Source organism: Xiphophorus couchianus, chromosome 14 (genome assembly GCF_001444195.1).
Source record: "Xiphophorus couchianus chromosome 14, X_couchianus-1.0, whole genome shotgun sequence".
Classification (NCBI taxonomy): Eukaryota; Metazoa; Chordata; class Actinopteri; order Cyprinodontiformes; family Poeciliidae; genus Xiphophorus; species Xiphophorus couchianus.
The window spans coordinates 11,592,087-11,599,792 of NC_040241.1; the positions used below are offsets into that span (position 1 = coordinate 11,592,087).

Consider the following 7,706-nt stretch of genomic DNA (forward strand, 5'->3'; position numbering starts at 1 on the left):
TGAGACATCGTTATCAAACAGTTGTTTGTCTCTGCTGTGGTGCAGCGAAGTTTATCTGCTTTCTGTTTGCTTCTTTTTCTATACCATGTTCTCATTTAAACACACATTTCAAGTTGTCAGCTTCAGTAATTTGCTCAAAAACCAAAACCTGTCATGTTTCCACAAAAGTCTGAACAGTAATGCATAGCAACATAAATAAACTAATAAGGCACTGGAAGAAACAATTTGGTGGATTTTATTAAAAACATGTAGGTGATGGACAGTGTTATGGAAACGCATTTTAAATACCATTGTTCGTATGAAGTTAGTGTAACCACTACTTAATTTAATTAGCAATAAATTCAGTAGGAAAGTTACTTTTGTTCTAGGGTCACACAGGAGGATGATAAGCATAAAAGTTTTAACAACTCAAGTTTAGTTTTCTTTCCCCACAAAAAAAATAATAATCCAGGTAACCTTAATAAAATTAAGGTATAAAACTTAAATTGTCCGTCCTTATATAAAAATATCAAATTAATATATAGAAAATTGAGGGTAGTTTTTTTTAAAAAACGGTAGCTTTAAAGCTTATTTCAACAAAAGAAATTACATATTCCAGTTAGTCCTTCAATATAACAGTTCAGTCAATGTGCACATAAGTTGTCCGTTATGAAAATGTTCATGAACAAATAGTTTGTGGAATAAAAAAAAGATTTGGGGGCCCGCCTTTTTGTTCAATAAGCTTATCTGTTGTCCACGCAAAATATCCAGCTCCAGCAGCACCAGGCCCTCCATCTTTCCAGGCTTCAGTCCGAGTCACAAAGATGGCGGCGGATCCCTCCTGCTTCTGGAACCACTGGCTCGTTCAGGTATCGGTCGTCCAAAAAAAAAAAACAACCTGCATGCAGAGCGTTAACCGATCATGCAGGTATACGGAAATCATAGAAATATTTCAATTACTTCTCAGTGAAAATCAAATTAGCGTTTAAAATAAACCAAAACCGCTCAGTAATAAAGAACTTACTTAATGCATCACTTCATCATAAACAGTCTCATTTCACAGAGCTACGCTGTGTAAAGGAAAATGATTATTTAAGTGCTAAAATACTTACAACATGTGTAAAGGTATAGCCAACACTTTTATTGGAACAGTTTTATGTTGAGCATGTGGGAGCTGACAATAGCAGACATTTAAACAAGCAGGGCTTTTTCCTCCCCCGCTGAAGACAGAGTAATAAATTTACATTCCGATAGGGGGCAAGAGACTTCTTGGCGCCTCTCCTCGTGCCAGACAGAGATGAGCACGAAGTGGTTCGCCCTCTTACTGAGATTAAGTGTTTTTCCCCTTCTGGCCGAAAACAGGTCTCTGATTGGTTGAACAACGGAACGCCTTCGTTGCATAGATTAAAATACGGAAACACCCCTTTTGTTTAAAACGGAGTGTAAAGAAAAAGAGGGAGAGAGTTTTTCCATCTTTTTTCCCTCTCCACGTTGGGCGCCGTTGTCTGTCTATGTGTTCTGTGTTCGTTTGTCTTCCCCTGGTGTGTCTTTATTTTATTTTTATGAGTTAATGCATATCTCTGTATCTCTGCAGCTTTGTTGTTCATTGCTTTGTTGATGAATTAAACTCTGTGATCTGTGACGTCAACACGCTGTGTTAGTTTCGTTTTAGCAGGACGCCGCCACTCGCCAAGGACTCGGGAGAGAAAAGAGGAAAGAGCCAAAACTTTTTGTCCAAAGCTAGCATTAAATGATCATCTTCCTCAATAGCTGTTTACAGAGAGACACTTTATACTCCGGTTGGTTTTTTTTCCAATTCGAAAAAAAACTTAGCAACGTTAGCTCCAGCTAGGTAGCAGCTGAAAATAAAACAACAGACTCACCGGAGAAATCTCAGAACAGAATGTACATTATCCAGTTCAAAATAAACAGATTTCTCTCATATCACAGCAGCACTTATGCGTAGTAACTTCTCTACTTCTGCTGAAATGTGCTTAGTCTGCCATTTCTTTTTTTCTTCTTTACTCTTCTTCTTGTACCGACACAGGAGAAATGTGGGTCTAGTGCCCTCTACAGGACATTCTAAGAACTAACAAACAAACACATTAAACATACAGACAGATCAGCATAGCTTATGGGGGTTACATTAGGAATACATTTTCAGACGCATCAGGTTAACGCAGTACATTTCTTTTTGGGTTGTAATCACTCAAGAATGACATAATTATGACGATTAGCCTGTTGCACTTTCATAGCCTAAGAATCGGTTGTACTCTGAAGCTTGGACTTTTAATTTGAAACTATTTTCTTCTATCGCGGTCACACTTCCTTGGGGAAAAAAGCGCCGCACATCACTGTTTCGCAACCTGTTGTTCACCTGCTGAGAAATAAACATTTCTTCTCTCACAGACCGTGCTTCAGAGAGATTATGAAACAACCCACTCTTCCAAAGACCCACTCTCCTCTCTAACATGTAAAGAACATGATCTGACGCAATGCCTGTCCACCATCTTCCTTTGTTGTAGCCGTAGCAGCCAAGTTGTCACGCGACTAAACTGGTGACATATTAAAGACAGACATTTGGAAAATCCTTACGTTTTTTTGTTTGTCACACATTTATCCAGATACACAGATATACAAACTCCAACATGCTTACACTGATGATCATTTGCAGACGTCAGACTTATAAACTGAGCAGTAGTTAGTAATTGAATAGTTAGATACTGAGCTAAATGTTTATTTAGCTCAGTATCCCTTGTTTTTTTTTATTTTAAAAACTTCTATTGGAATTTGGGGGGGGAGATGCTTGACATTATCTATGTATATGGTGATGGTTGCTGGTTGAAAGGTTTTGTAATACATACTTTTGGCAGTCTGCACTGGAGATATTATGTCAGACTGAGACATTAAGCTCAACAGACATTTAAACAGATACAGTTATTATTAGTTCCCTGTTTCCAGGTGGTTGTGCAATAAATTATTAATTTGATCAATAATTAATGGCTCCCTTCTGCAGGATACTCTTCATGCAGTGATTACATAATTCTCTTTTCAAAATGTTATTTGCACAGTGTTGTTCTTGCCCATGTTGGGCTAATGCCACTTAAAGAGAGTCTGTTGTTTCGTGGTTTGGGAGTAAAAACAGTTGTAGATGTTTAGATGTTCTGTTAAACTTTTCTGAGATTAAACGGCATTTCTTTTTGTCGTTTTTTTTCTGATTACGGTATATCCTGATATGTTTCTTAAGTGCACATCAGAAAACAGCACCATAAGAGGCATTTTGTCATGAACCAGATAAAAAGAAAAGGCAAATATTTTAAACGACTCTTTCAAGAGATAAGTAGTTCAGCTGAGAGCCATGCAACAATAGTTGGAAATTTGTAGGTACAACAAATGCTTTTTGGATAAAGAACTAAGACAGTAAATTTGGATTTTATTCATATTTCTCTGTGGTCCACTCAACAAACGAGATATTTGAAGAAATACTTGGACAACTCTACAGAGTCTGAAAATCCCAGTAATTAGCTAAGACAGTTGCAGTTAGCATTAATTAATTGTTGGCATACCGCTTCTAAGCATTACTTTTGTAACTTTGGTCCACATGCTAATACAAAGTTTTCAATTTGAACTTTTTTCCTTTTTTTTTTTGGATATGAAATCCATACATTTAGTTAAGACTCTCATAATAAAATGAAGAGCTGAACTGAATGGACCTGATAGGTTCCAGCACAACATTTCAGTTTATGTAGACTGCATTTACAACCTTCATATTGAGCTCACATGAACTGATTTTTTTTATTTCTCTTTCACTGGAAGCAGAAACTTTAATGATCTGCAATTTTAAGAAATGTTTTTGTCAATTCGAAGATTTTGCAGATTAGACAAAAATAAAAGTGACCCAATGAGGACATTGTGTTTAAACTTTTAAATTGATAACTTTAGACCATCAATGCATGTCCACATAAGAAGATTTATTGGATTTGGAGTTTGGTTTATCTGCAGAAAGAAAAGGCATTCGGCACTATTTCAGTGTGACTGTCTGCTACTATATTGGATTTGCCCAAGAATCCCCAGTGATCGAGTCCAGCTCACCAGCCGGACCGTAATAGGCTCTGCACATCAAGGCATTTCCTTTTTTCTCTCACTCTCATCCTTCCGTCCTGCCTTTGACTGCCACCCATTAACCAACACAGACCACACAATAGAACTCAATCACATCTGGCAGTTTAAATTTCCTCCATTTTCTATTTCCCTTGTGCTTCAAAACACCTCTCGAATAAATAGTGCTTCCGCTGCATCCAGATTATCCGTGGGCGTGTGTGTGTATGTGTGTCGTTATTTATGTGCAGCTATGTTTGAATGTTACTCTGAGCAGAATAGAAAAAAATTGGGAGTCCAGCAGCACACTCATTACACTTTCTAAAATGTAGAATAGTGAAAATCTAGGACTACTGTATTTGGAAAAATTAAAGCTTACATATGCATTGCTGGTGATGGTAGTCGTAAGCATAAAGAGAGAACACATTACACAGCCTGTCAATTACAAAATCCATTGTCAGCATTAATTCATTTTGAGTTGACTTTGCATGCCGCCCTCCTCTCATTACTTCATAATTCTGTGACTAAGATTTCTTCATAAGAAAGGGGCAAAAGAATCTTGCTAGCCACTAAGGGGCTTTTCAGGGACCTGCTACCAACAAAAAGGTTTGAGCTGCACTAGAAAATCTTTTCTCTTTAATAAGCAGAAAATATTGTAAAAACAGAGTAGTGTTGCGTTAATAACAGAATTTTACTTAGTCCCACAACTATTGTTTATTGTCTATTGTATTGTCTACTTTTGCGATGTTGCGTGTTTGGAATCAGTTGTGTGTCCACAGCAGAAGCTTTTTTCCAGGAACTGCAATTTCCAGAGACCATTCTTCTAGTAGTGTTTTTTTTTCTCCAGTAAATGATCTAGTGCCAAAAAATTACCACAAATATTTATTTTCCACAAAAAGGAAAATAAATGAACACAAAGAAAAGTCAATGTGCCAAAGAAATCAATTGTAGTGTTTTTTGTACAGAAGAAATAGTTGTTTTAATGCATATGATCACATATGGCCACATGCTTCTGTACACCACATGTTAAATAAATGATATCTATCTATATAGTAGATATCAAAATATGAATTTTAAAACACACCCTCAAAATATATGGCCAGATTCTATTATGAGTTTTATTAATAATCCTGTGAACTTTGAGTCATCCCATTTTATGCATGCTTGTGTTTTCTACAAAAATCCAATTACCTGTATTCACAGATCTAATTTATATTAATGGTAGTCTGTTCAAACTATCCAGTCGGACTTTTAATGACTAGTTTGGATCATTTTCATTCTCAGCAGGTCCTGAAATATACGCTGCTCGAACGGACAAAAGCATTCAAGGAAGGGGAGGTATTGCTTCATGCAGCTGTGCTTTGAATTCTATAAAACTGAAATGTTGAGCCTGGTGATTTCACAATTTTCTTCTCAAAATGGCATTCTTTTACCATCTGTATAAGTGATTATCCCCCTTAGCTTTCTCCTATAGCCACATTTGTATACTTTTTTCTAATAGTCTGTTTCAGATGTATTGAAGTCTAAAAAAAATTTAAAAGCTGCTGGAACTGTTCCCTCCCTCGTATGATGTTGTAAATATGAGGAAATAAGAGATTTTGTAGCGAGTCAAGTCCTGTCATGTGATTTAATGTTACTTTTGATGCACTCCTGTTATCTGGTGATCAAATAGTTTCTGCTTTTTAATGAATTTTTATCCCCTTTGTATTTAGCATTTTAAACCTTATATAAAATGCTAGTTGAAATTCAATCTAGAACCAGGCTCTCCAAATTAGTTTAGGCTATAAATGTTGAAATGTTTGTATAAATGTGTATGTGTTTAGAAATCTGAAATGAAAGCTGAACAAGTCAAAGCATCTCTGTTTGGACAAAAACTCCTAGAAGGTAAGCAGTAGCAAATCTAGTCTCTATTTCTATTTTTGGTGGTGATTTGATAATTTATCGGCTGTATACCGGTCCTCTTTTGAGTGTACTGTCTAATTTATTGTGTTTTCCTTCATCAAATGCTTTTCCCTCTGTAAACGTACACATATATATATATATATATATATATCACCTGGTTATCCTTCTGCCTGTTGATTAATCAGCTCTGCTGAGCAGCTGGGGAGAGGCAGCGTTCAGTGATAAAATCCCCTCAGGTGGAACTCTGTCAACACCTGCCATCCCTGCTGCACTCTCAGCGGTCATGGCCAAGCCCCGGGACGGGTGGAGAGGGGAGCAGAGCGGGGACGACGGCACGTTTACCGTCTGGTGCGCCCGGGCAGCCGAGAGCCAAGGACGGGTCAAGTTTGTGCACGTTTTGGGTGCCACATGGACCAATCTCTGGGTCGTGTCGATAGAGATGAAACTTCTCCCTGAAAACAGATGTTGATCTGCCTTCCTCTCTCCGACAGGCCTGCCCTTTTGTCAAAATCCGTCATTTCTGCCGGACGATGCCTTTTCTCAGCTTGCCAGCATCCTCTTTGCACCCCTCTTCTTTTTCAATCATCCATTTGAAGAGCAAGTCATTTCCTGCCTTCTTCCTCTCGTGACAGCCCGCTCTTGTCCCTCTCCCTCAATAAATGATGGTCCACGTCTGCTGCCCAATAGACACTAACAGCTGCATATATATGGATCCAAATGAGGCTGAGGCAAGCTTTTTATAGCTCTTTATGATATATTAATATTTATACCCTGCCAGCCAAGATAACGATAGTGTTTGAATTTAGCGCTCGCAATTAGCAAGTTCCAGCTGCCACTCTTGGGGAGTTTGAGCAAACGGGCTGTGCATATGTAAGACGCACCGAGTGTGTTTGTGTGTGTGTGTGGCTAAGTGCTCAGATGAGAGAGCATCAAGAAGGGAGGTTAAATGTTCCATTTAAATGTTATGTCACGAACTAAAGGGCAGATTGAATCAATCTTGTTGAAACCCAATTAGGACACCCCGCAATAAACATGACGCTACCTCTTGCACACACACATAAAGGAGGTAATGACTCTGAGCAGAACAGCAATGGGGTTTATGATTGCCCTATTAGCATTAGCTTATAAGGAAGCAGCAGACTGAAGATTGAGATGATGTGGACGCAGCTCTAATCGTTATTTTCCGTTCAGGATTTATTTCATCTACCTTCTTTTCCTAGCCCACTTTTCTGCTGATATCCACAGGAAATTTATGCTGAAATTGAATATGTAGATATGTAGAATGTAGATATGTATTCCACCGTCAATGGAGCAGAACATGCTTGATGGTAGGCAAGTCCTCGTTTGTGAAGTGTGTGTAGGATGCCAAGAAAAGGACAGCAATACATATCACAGATTTTAAAAAGAGGTGTTCTGACTAGCAGACCTTAGCATACCAAACTCTTGTGAATAGGAAACTTTAGAAGAAGAAAAAATGGACCCCACGAATTTTTGGTAGGTAAGGACCTCAGCTGCCCATGAATAGTTAAAATCCACAAATTCTTGAGACCCCTTCTAAAAACACTTAAAACTGCCTATTTTAATAGTTCACACACCAAGTATATCTTGATATGCATTTTTAAAATGTATGTTATGTCTCTATTTAACCAACACAATAACTCACTGAGATTAAAAACCTCTTTTCCATAAGACAGTGGCATAAAACATACTACAAATCCAAAATACAA

General features: G+C 37.8%; 1 long non-coding RNA gene across 1 annotated transcript; it reads right to left on the reverse strand.

Moving 5' to 3' along the window:
* Positions 1-549: 549 nt before the first annotated feature.
* LOC114157810 (uncharacterized) lies at positions 550-1,994 on the reverse strand. Its single transcript, XR_003598274.1, has 2 exons — positions 1,863-1,994; positions 550-877 (listed from the first exon to the last, which is right to left on the reverse strand). It is a non-coding gene; the product is annotated as an uncharacterized LOC114157810 (long non-coding RNA).
* Positions 1,995-7,706: the final 5,712 nt, after the last annotated feature.